Source organism: Corvus kubaryi, unplaced genomic scaffold (assembly GCF_017639235.1).
Source record: "Corvus kubaryi isolate FWS band 111438036 unplaced genomic scaffold, C.kubaryi_AGA036_p1.0 37394, whole genome shotgun sequence".
Classification (NCBI taxonomy): Eukaryota; Metazoa; Chordata; class Aves; order Passeriformes; family Corvidae; genus Corvus; species Corvus kubaryi.
The window spans coordinates 5,405,187-5,417,070 of record NW_024581133.1 but is presented as its reverse complement, the minus strand read 5'-3'; positions in this window follow the sequence as shown (position 1 = coordinate 5,417,070).

Below are 11,884 nucleotides of genomic sequence, written 5' to 3'. Positions count from 1 at the left end.
TTGTTCCGGGAGGTTTACAGGCCGCCTTTGCCTAATAAAGTAATTTTTTAGCATCTTGCGTCACCCTAATTACTTGTCACAATAACGAGACACAGCCCTCGTGTGCTGTGCTCCCTGGCCCAGGCAGGGGCAGGCACAGCCAGCAGGAGAGGCAGCAGGATGCACGAGCCTGCAGGGAGGATGGAGATTTGGTGTCATGCATCCCCACCCCTCAGCATTTGAGGTCATTTCCCCATGCACCTGCTGGTTCCCATTTCCTCATCACTGCTCCCCAGAACAATGCACAAACACCTCGGGAGGGCCCCTCTTGCCTGGGTTGTGTTGCTGGTGGGAGCCTTTGCCAGCTGCAGGGATGGGAGCGCTGTTTCAGCAGTGCTTCAGGACCATAAATATCCTCTCCATGGGACAGAGGGATGTCCCCAACCCTGAGCCACTAGTGCCTGCTAAGGACAGCTGGGCAAAGGCAGGACAGCAGGAGCAAGCAGGTCCTATTTTGGATCCTCCAGTAGCACATTCTTCTCCATGCAAACCACCCATGGGGCTGCAGTCACGCCACAGCAGCTGCTACATGCCCCAGGAGCAGCCACTGCCCACATCCCTGCCTGCACTGGCAGAGGAGGCAGCACAGCTCCCTCTGAAACTCTCTCCCACCCTTCTCAGGCTGCTGTGAAAGCCCAGGAAGGATCTCATCGCTGCAATTTTCTCCCATGCCCATCACTGGCTCAGCACCCAGCATGCCCCCAACAGCACAGGCGGTCATTTCCTCACCATGAAACTCTAACAGCTCTTTTTCACTCTTCATTCAGACAAACAGAAAAACAAACAAATCATTCCAGGCCTTTGTAATGAGAGGAACATTAGCAGCAGGTGAAAGCAGATTTTAATGAGACAAAACTGTTCCTAATATAGCCTAGGAACAGCAATTCCTTCCCCTCCCTTTTGCTCTTCTGTGGTTTGAGTGAGTAAAAAGCAAATTAGCATGGGGAATGCACAAGGTTTTCCCGAGCAAAGTACAGATCTAACAGAGAGCTTGTCCCAGGTATCTGTCCCCACTTGCTCCCTGCATGGATTTCCCCATCATCCTTCCCCTGTCTGTCCTCCACAGTCTGAAACCAGCCCTTATTCATGTGCAATGCTCACAACATGTGAACTTTTCAGGCTCAAAACCAAACAAACTCATTCTAGTTCAGCATGAAATGTTTGATTCCATTCTCACATTACTTAACTTGGTTTTTATGCTAAAAAAACCAAAAATATAAACCAAACCCAAACAAATAAACAAACAAACAAAAACCAATGGCAAGCACCAAAACCCGAGCATTTGGGAACAAAAAGTCTCAAGTTTGGGTTCTGGAGAGGCTAATGAACCGCCTGGATGTGGCCACAGGCTGCCCAAGAAACGCCTCATCTTTGAGCCAAACCAGGGTGTTTGACTTGAATTCACTAGTTCCTTTTGTTCCTCTTGCCACTATTTTCTCTGCATTTGTTTACATGAAGAAAATCCCCCCCCTTCCCATTCCCCGGCTCTCCTCACATATTAGAGGAACATTATAGGATATTTATAGCTCAGCTGAGCTTGCTAAATGCCTTCTTCTAGGAAAATAGTTAATCAAACTGTCTATTTTGACTCTTTGTTTATTCTCTCTCTCCCATCTGCTCCTGCTTCCGTTGCTGGAGGCCGAGCACCACCTGAGTGAGAAGGGACAGGGGTGCACAGCTCAGTCTGGGGAGGTCACCTGGCTTAGGAAGGAGCAGCACGAGTGAACACCAGCTCTGCCCCTGGCTTTGTGGACACCCCTTCAGTGCCGCCTCACACCTGGGTACAGCAGGGGGATAAACCAGGCTCCAGCCAAGCCAGGACTAGCTGAGATGAACACCCCACTGACGGGGCAGCTCAGATGGGAATAAAGGGACTTGCAAAGGGGCTTGCCTCACTCCAAGGGAAATCCCAGCCACGTGGAGCAGTCCTGGCTGGAGGACAGGCAATGCGCTCTGCCTGCAAGAGGGACAGCGATGTTTTAGCTGACTGCACCCATTCATCACACACTGGGCAGCGCAGAGAGGAGAGCCCCTGAGCACGGAGGACGACGTGCTGCTGCCACCCTGCCTGGGAAAGAGCATCCCCCGGCACAGAGCACTTCACTGCACGGCTCTGCTTTCATTGAAAGCCTGGCAAACTTGACAAACTTTGAAGAAAAACCCTCGTGCCCTCAGGCTGCAGAGACAGCTGTAGTGTTTGCAAAGCAGGAAGGGGGATGCCTCTGGGAATCCCACAGCGACACAGTAGGAACAATACGATGTGGGAAACCTCCACTTTTTTTCCACCAGAGATTATTCATACAATCTCAGAAAGGTGACAGGAGTGCCAGCCTGCTTCCAGCCCCTCGCTGTCCCCGGGGTAGCTCTGGAGCCACATCTGTACCAGCACATCTGGCAGGTGCCCCTCAGAGCAAAAGCTGTGCTCCCCACCTGAGGACAGAGCTCTGAGGCATCCCACCAATGCCTCTCTGCACCCCCACCTGTGGCCACGTGGCCAAAATCTCCTCTGCTCCCCTTTCTCTTAATACATAGAAGAAAAGCATCTGAGATCACTGCGGTTTTATTGTCAGATTTGGCAGCCTTTTCATATTTGCTTGGATTGAGATATAAATTGAATTTGGTTTTCTCCCGCTGACTCAGTTATTTGTTATAGGAATAAGCATGTGGTAATGGATTAGACAGGGGAAAGAGATTTCTCTTTCAGGCGTGTGCACAAGGTGGGATTTGCCATGCCCTGTCCCACGTTTTCCTGGTGTGGCTTTGCATCATCAATGACTTTGCAAGCACCTTCCTCTCATCATCTGGTCACAGCTGGACATGGGATTCTTTTCATGGCAGACTTGTGCTTCTTTGCCCAAATTCTGCAATGCTTTAGTGCAGAAGAAATTTAACCAACAGTGAAATCATTTGCTAAGTCTGCTCCCCATCCTTATCTTTCCCTCTCCCTTAGTCCCCATCAGCCCCTTTGCTGGAAACAGTGCTAAACATTTCTGGGGCTCCTCAGCTGTGCCTGCAGCAATCTCCCTGCCCAAGGAGCTGTCAAGCTCCCTTCGCCCTTCCATCTTCCATTTGTGCAGACCAGGAGTGGCACAGGATGCTCTCTGCACCCCAGCCACATCCTTCCCACCTCCCCACGTGCAGCAGGGCCACGCTGCACCACCGCCACCAGCCCTGCAGGGACAGTGGCAGAGAGAAGGGCAGCATATGTAGCATTAATCCCTGGATTTTCCCACCAGCTTTGGCATTTCTACACTTCTCATCCCAGCATTGCTGCTTCATCCATGGTGTGGCACCCCTGGTCTTCTTCCAGTGCCCCCTGCCCACCGGGGGGCAAACAGAGCCCTCCAAATCCCAGGCATGCTGCAGGCAGCAGAGCCCAGCTCCGGCTCCCCAGCATCCCTCCTCCATGGCACATGGGGGAAGTTTTCATGGGAGAACCCATAGAATCCTGCTGTCCCTGGCACTCGACAGGGATGCGGGTCGTTGCAGCATCCCTGAAGCCACAGCACACTCTGCAGGCACTCACACCACAGCACCGACCCCAAACCGTCCCCAGGTCCCTCCCCACAAGTGTCACAGCCTCGAACCCAGGCACTCCACGTGTCCCTGAGGATGGTGGCACTGGGCTGCAGAGGAGTCTGTGCCCACAGCCCAGCAGGTGCTGGGAACTGGGGCCACGCAGAGCCCATGTCCACAGCCACCAGCAGGCAAAGACACCAAACAGAGCCCATCCCATCATCCTCCCACCTTCCCCAAAATCTCTACCAGCCAAATGCACCCCCCTCTTTACAAATCACCAGGCATTCACTGCCTGCAGCCCCCCCCCCCCCCACAGTGGGATTTGGCAGCTGAGGGCAGCTGCTGCAGGGCTTTGCCCCTTCTGATGCTCATTCCAGCTGCAGGGCTCCAGCACGGCTCCGCTAATTCTATCAGCATAAACATGGTTTATAGGGCTGCCACTGCTGCCTGTCAGCTTTTCTAAATCACCCTGTGCAATGGCCTCCATCCCTCCCCAGAACACCAGCCCCTCTCCTGAGGTCAGAGACGCTCGGAGATCCCCCTCAGCAGCAAAGGAAAGTTTGCATCTGGCAGGGATGTGACAGGCTGGAGGCACCAAGAGCAGCCTCCAGCAAGGAAACCTCCACACCAGCCAGGGAGCAGGTCAGCCTCTCCACACCCCTGGAGCACACCCTGCAGGGAGGCATTAAGGAGAAAATAAAACCAAACAAGCAAGCAAGCAAACAAACAAAGCCCTCAGAGGAGAGAACATAGAAGTTTTGTAGCTCTATGAAGTAAAAAAGCAGAATGGCCATAGACCAAACTCTCCATCAACCCAACTGCTGCCACTACCCCCCACCCCGGAGCATTGTGGTGGTGGTTTTGATTTTTTTCTTTTTTTAATACTCTAACCAGCTCCCCCAGGACATGCCCAGTACCTACTCCCAGCCTCAGGGCAAACATTTTTTGAGTTTGGGCCCACATCAAGACATCTATGAAGCACCTATGGTTCCTGACCCCCTCACCAGGCCCAAAAAACCCTCACATCAGTGGTTTCACCTGGCCCCAGCTCTTAGGCATCTCCCTGCCCCAGTGCCACACATCCCAGTGCAGGGAAGGAGGCCAGAGCTTGCCAGCAAGCAGCAGCATTTCTGAGCAGAGCTCTTACAAAATTCCCATCCCTTCCCACATGATGGGCAGCAGAAGCAGCCAGAGCATCCCCACCGCGGAGGAAAGGAGCCATGAGGCAGACAGAGCCTCTGGGTGATGCAGCACTGCAGTGCAGGCTGCCAGGAGCCAGCCAGGATGCTCCTGAAGAGCATCCAGCAAGCCTCAGTAACGTGAAACCCGGCGTTGGCTGTGATTCCTGTTGGGAAGGCTGATGGTCAGAAGAGACACTGGGATGTCCCAGGGCTGGACCAGTCCCATCAATGGCTGCTGTGGGGTGACTCTTGATCTCTAAGGAGGCCCGCCCCCCCAAAAAAAAAGTGTGTGAGTGGTCCCAGGAGACAGTGAGGATGATGGGGGCTCTGGGGAGCTGGGCGCTGGGGAAATGTGGCTCAAACGAATCCACATGGGGGAGCGTGGGATGCCAGCTCTCTGCCCCAGGCTCTGAGCCTCCAGAGACACGTGCGTGGGGGTTAAAACCCACTGCTCAGCTGGCAGAGGCAGGGGGGTCCCCCGGGCTCCTGCATCCTCCCTGCTGGAGTCGCACACTGATGGAGCTCAGCATCCTCCTGGGGTCCCCTGTGCTGCGCCCATCAGCATCGCCCAGAAGCTGCTACTTTCAGGGCACCACTCCCAAAAACTGTCCCTGATGTGGTCAACTAAACAGCTAAGCCAGCAAAGGGACTTTGTTGCTGCAGCAGGGCCTCTCAGCTGGCCCTGTCCACCCCTCCTGTCTTACCTGGGCTGAGCCTCCGCTCAAGCACAAGTGCCTCTCATAGATATTTAAAAATAGAAATAATAACAACCTCCTCTCTTTCCTGCCTGGCTAGAGAAATAGCTTAATTAGTTAATAAGGGGCTTAATTTGTTGTGTAGCTGTGTGAAGAACTTGCAGAGGGCAAGCTAAGTCAGTAAGTCCAAGCAACAAGCCTTAGGGATAGGCTGGGGAGGGGAAAATGCTCCCAGCTGTCCCACGGGGAGACCCAGCTCTGCCTCCAGCATCACAGGAATTTCCAGGCCAGGCTTGAGGACCTTCTCTTGGTGGTGAAATAGCTGTGTCCAGGTGGAAAAGTTGTGGCAAATCAATGCTTTGTGTTTTGCCAAACAATTTCTGCCCATGTTAGCAGGGTAGGTGGATCTTAAGCAAGAGGCTGCTGTCCCCAGACACAGGGGTCTTCCCTTCTCTGCATTGAGGTGTGGGATTCCCAGTATCCCCCCAGCTCTGAGGAAAGGCAGGAAAGTGACCAGAGGATGGTTCTTTATTCCCACACACTCAAATCCAACAGCAGTGAAGATGCTGGCTCCTGACTATGGATGCCAAACTCTCTCCAAGTGCACTGGGCTTGCATTCTTGGGGACACTGCCCTTACCTCCTGTGCCCCTGTCCCAGCTGCAGCAGCAGGACCTGGCCTCCCAACACCCAGTTCCTTTGGCCAGCAACTGTCTCAGCAAACTCCTGCCTGATCCAAAACAACCTGGCAATTGTTTATCCATAGCAACATTTACAAAGGCATAAAATGGATCTTTCTGTGGAGTCACTGCCGTGCTGCAGAGGAGGCTTCAGCGCTCCTCGCTCCCAAGCCTGGGGCAGGGGATGAGGGCCCTGTGGTGGCAGCCAGGATGCTGCAGCAGTTATAGCTCTCAGGAATGTCCTCACAGCCCTGGTTTCTGCTGGATCTTGTTGAGGGTGAGCTCTTACACTCCCTTGACCCCTCTGAGCACCAGCTGATATCCTACCAAGGGCAAGGGCCAGTGCTGAGCTGCTGATGGAGTCAGAGACGGAGAAGGCTACGAAAAGAGTCACACTAGGAGACACTGGAGGAGCCTAAGGGTTTTCCCCTGCTGTCCAAGGCAAAGCCACAGAAAACTTGTCTTTCTTCCCCCATGGCAGGTCTCTGCATCCTGTTTGGGTGTCATTATAGGTAATTCCCTGCTTGACATCTCGTCAAGATGTCATGGGGGAGGGAGGCACCATTTCAAGAAAAGACAAAAGGGCTCTTTCTTCATCAGCATTAACCTCAGGCAGCTCTCGAGAAAAATTCTGGGCAATTAGTGGAGCATAAGAAGATTTATAATTGAAATCTAGTTTGTAGCACTACAGGCGGCTCCCTCGAAAGACATTTCTCAGAGACCAAAAAAAAGGGGGGAAGAAAATAATAGAGAGAGACAGAGGGAGAGGGGGAACTAGTTAAAGAGTTTTAAAATCTCGCTGAAAACTCCATTTAGTTTAACATTGCATGATAGCTTTCATAATTCAGAACAAAGTGCAAAGCTCTTTAATGAGGCCATTAATGACCCTTTAATTTACTCCACCAGGGCAGAATTCATAAAATATTTATGTTCCATTTACACAGGATTTTCCTGAGACTCTTCGGGGCAAGTCACCATCACAGAGCAGGTGGGATGAAACAGAGGATTCTTCTTTTCTGTTCCCACTCTTCTTCACCCCGGTGCTGAAGCTCCACATGTGCCTTTTAATTCTGCCAGAGAAGCTGCAGGGACCCAGGAGGGAGGAGAGCCATTTTTGACTCTTCTGCATGGTAAACAGATGCAGAGTGCTCTCTTGGATTTCTTGCTGTAGGAACAGTGAAATCCTTTTTAAGATTGAGCTGTGGCATCGACAGCCAGCCTTGGAAAACATTTTTAAAAATCATTACAACCCAGCTCCAATTCATTACTGACTCGTGATATCAGATTTGCTCTTGGGGTAGCACTGTTGAGAGCATCTAGGGAGATATGACCCCCCAGCTTTCCAGGCTGCTTTCCATGCTTTGGGTGGTGATGGGGGAAGGCTCAAAGAATGCAGGTATGGAGATGAGTGCTGAGGATGCTGCTGCTGACTGCTCTGCTTGCTGGTGAGGGTGGGCTGGACTGGGAGCTGCTGCCAGGCTGATGGTAGGGGTGGTCACTGAGATTGCCTCTTGCCATCTCAGCATCTCCTGCCCCTGCAGCTGTGGGAAGCTCAGAGAGCTGTCAAGGGCACATAGGGCAGTACCCTGAGGTGAGGATGGGCTGGTTCATCACCCCCATTCAGCACTTCCTGAAAGCCACACGTGAGCTGCAGGTGATGCTCCAGTCTGGTTGTCCCATGATCCAAACCAAGCTATTTGTCTCTCCATGTTTTTTCTTCCATTACAGATTGCAAGCAAGGAGAAACACCTAGGAGTGCTTAATTGCTTGTATGGGCTGAAATATCTCTTTATATTAAAAAAAAACCTAAACAACCCTTCCTAGTTTATTCCAAAGACCTCATTCTCATTTCTTCAGTAAATGTCAGTTTCTGAACGTCTTCATATAAAAAGAGCCATTAATCATTGCAATGAGGTTCACAGCATCTTAATCTCACTTTGACCAGCCTTCTCAGCTGCTTGCTCAGCTTCAGGACTGTTAAGCACTTCTCATCTGCTTCCCGCTGCAGTTTTGACCTAAGGAGGGTGCGTTGCACCAGCAAACAAAATATTCATGGCAAAACCAGGAGGACAGAGGTGCCAACCCACAAGAATCAGCCCCTCAAAAGCCTCTGCAGAGAGAGGTGAGGAAGATGCTCCAAGGGTCTCGGCACAGTAAGAAAGCTGGAGCCCATTGGAGAACATGTCCAGAGTGTTTCCAGCACCTATAAATAACAGCAGCAGCTCACACCTCACAGGCTGTAGGGCTGGGTCTCCCTGCAGCTTGTGTCTGCTAAGGTGTGGGGACACAGGCTCAGAGGGAGATGCATTTTCCATCTCACTTGCTCCCGGCCCCTCAGATTCAGGTTCGGTTGTCATTCTCATTTCCTTTCTTCGCCCCTTATTTTGCTGACGCAGGTTACAAGCCCGATGGCCCATCGAGGTACTGACACCGCCGGCTTCGGTGCGGTTCATGAGTCACCCTCCTCGTTTCACAGCTAGCAGGGCTGCTGACGCTGATGCCCTCAGAAAGGACACATCAGCAGGAGCATCAGTACCTTTGAAACCGTGTCAGCGCTCATCAACAGCAGGCTGTGTGCACGCTGGTTTGTTATTGTAGGGTCTCTGGTGCGCACTGGGTTCCATGCACTGGGTTTGTGGCTGTAGGGTCATTTTTTACTTCAGGGGAAGGAAGCAGAGAGGAAGATTGCTTGACCTACTTGGATCATTCATGCAGAACTGCTTTGCAGCATAGGGTCAAGTTTGTCAGAACACTTACATCACAAGAAGAAATTATGGCCAAAAGAAACTTTAGACATGTTCAAGGAAAAAATAACAAAACCCCCACAGACATACACTCCAGTGGAGGGAAAAAAATGGATGCTGTGTTTCAAATATTTCAAAATATTTGAATCTCACACTCAGAAGTGATCTGAGCTCCAAAGGCACCAGAACCCTGACAGGACAAATGGGAAGCTGGTCCCAGTTCAAGCCCAAAGTGTCAGTGAAGTGGTGTTGCAGGAGATCAGTGAATGGGAGAGGAGGGAACCTGCAGCAAGAAGAAGAGGCAAAAATGGAAGTGGCTGCCCAAGGGACCAGCACGTCTGGCAACAGCAGGTTACCCACTCTGAAGGGATGCTCTCCATCCCAGCCCAGAGATGGGATCCCCCTAGGTGGATGCATGCTGTGCACCACAGAGGTAGGAAAAGTCAAATTTTCTTGCTGAAATCACCCTCAAAGGGAGAGGCAGGAGGTATGAGAGCAGCAGTGCTAAGGGGAGCCCACGGATGGAGCTGGCTGCCCCCGGCACTGGGATCATTCCTGGGATGCTGCCTGGTACACTGACAGCTGACTGACAGAGAGCAGGGAAAGGACCAGGTCTGAGCAGCACGGGGAACTCCTGCTGTCCCACAGAGCTTTGTGCAGACCCGGATGCTCCAGGGGCTCTTCACTCCCTCTGGCCCAATAAACAAACAGCTCTGGGCAGCTCCAGGAACAAGCTGTCTTAGTTCAATTGTTATTTGATTTCCAGAAACATCAATGCAGGGATCCCATCCAAACTGGACCCTGTGTTGTTTACTAAGCACAGGCTGCCACTTAGTTAGAAACACATGGGGTCTTATTACGTTTCCCTGGAAAAAAAAAAACAACAATGGTTTAAATTAAAGAGGAAAATATTTAGTAAAAATCAAAACTTGTACTCACACACATAGAGGCTCTGACATTTCATAACCACTCAATTCCCTGCTCCTCCATCCAAGTTTCCTGCTCAGCACAACTCTGCTTACAAAGACCACCACTAGGGAAGCTTACAGCCAAGAGCTTGGGTTTGCTAAGGTTTCCTGCATTGACAGTCATGTGGGGCCAACACTTGCAGGCTGTAAAATACAGGCAGGCTCTTGAAGCTTTCTACATTTGAGTCAAGTTCTTTACATCTCCAGGTAGCTCACACACCTCCAGGGCTCCCAGAGCTAAGACCTGGCAGCTACTGCCCTGAGGACACGCAGTACTTGAAGCCAGCAACACACCACCTTTATGAGGATCTTTTTGTATTTCAGCCAAAACCAGAAATGCAGTTTCAGCCACACTGAAAGACCCCTGCACATATACCATGAGTGACCCAAGCTCTTCTGAGCAGTTCAAGATCTCTCTCCACCCTATAACTGACTGCACAGACACCTGAGGATCCTCATGCATCCCCTTTCCTGCTGCTACTCTAAAACCCACAGGACAGGACAGCTGAAACACTAAAAGCCTCAATGTGGTCACTTTGACAGGCCCAAGATGCAGGCCAACGCTCACAAGGTGTCTGTCATACAGGTGGTGTTGATGCTGTCTGAAAATCAATGTGTTTTTGAGACAAGCCACGAGGTACAAACAGGAGAGGATCAGCAGGCTTGTGGGAATGCCCTGTTTTCCTTTGTACAGCTGCTGGATCTTCTAATCAAGACTATCTGATACACTGATGTCATGCTGATAATGGTATAACTCTATATCAGCCTAATGGCACAATGGGTTTACAAAAGGAGCAGTATATGCAGAAATATGCATTCATGCTTGCTAATCCTTCATAAGCCTGTAATCCTGATTTTCTTTCCCAAATAATAAGTGCAGATCTATTAAGACCCTATCACTAGCTGCATGCTAAATTCCCCTCTCCCTGCCTGGAGTCTGCAGTGTCCCCTGCACGTGGTGGGGCAGGGGGTGACATGCCATCGCCACCAGCTCACAGCCCCCTGGGGTTCCTCCCTCATCTGTACCAGGGGGAGCACATGGAAGCAGCCACAGCTTCACTGCCACTTCACCTCCTTTCTGGAGGGTCTGAGGATGCCTTCTAGAGGGCATTTCTGCATCAAAATGAAAAATATTTATTCACAGGCATGCAAATAAGCAAGAGGATAACCAGCAGTGCTTGACAGCTTCCTCCATCCAGTCCTAGCATCCTCCGCTCTTGCCATTTGTGTCCCAGCACTGCCAAATCCCCACCTCCACCAGCATCCCCAGTCACAGACAGCTGCTTCCTGGGAGCCTTGGTATCAACCAACCATTCTGCAGCCACTTCATACAAACAACCTGGAAATAACCCTTCTAGGAGTGACAAATTAATAGTCACTAATTACACAATTAATTTATTCTTTGGTACTATTAAAAAAAAGTCTTTGTGTTACGAAGGAGGAGAAAAAAAGAAGAATCTAAGGATTTGTTTAATTACAGCTACAATGTATTGAAAAACCAAGTAATTCTAATGATACAGACAACGCTGTGATTGTGTAATTAGTAATTAATTACCTACAGAAATGACACTTTCTTTTCTTTAAAGCTATTAATTTTTCTTCTTGTTGTTTTGGGTTTTTTTGGTTTTTTTTTTTATTTGCATGCAACTGTCTTCAGGGCACACAAATCATAGGAGCAAATTGCTGCATGGCACAGCAGCTACTAGCCTGGTTCTGTGTGCATTCTTACCTGTGGGCAGAGCTGCTGTATCCTCACCTCTCCCATCCTGCTCCCCACCGAGCAGCAGCCACAGAACTCCCTCCCCAGTTTCCCTCTGCCTGTAACAACTACTCTCCACACCAAGAGCCCTGCAAAAAATGGGCAGCAGGGCAAATTGTGTCTCCAGCCATGAAGAACCACGGGGCCAAAGCTGACAGACAGAACAGCTACAGCCTTCTGTGGAGGGAGTCAAGGCACAGACTGTTAGCCCAGTGCTATATTTATATATTATGCTTATAAGTCCTGATGTTAACCAACGTTATATATATATTTTAAGTATTCATGTATTCACAGCTATAA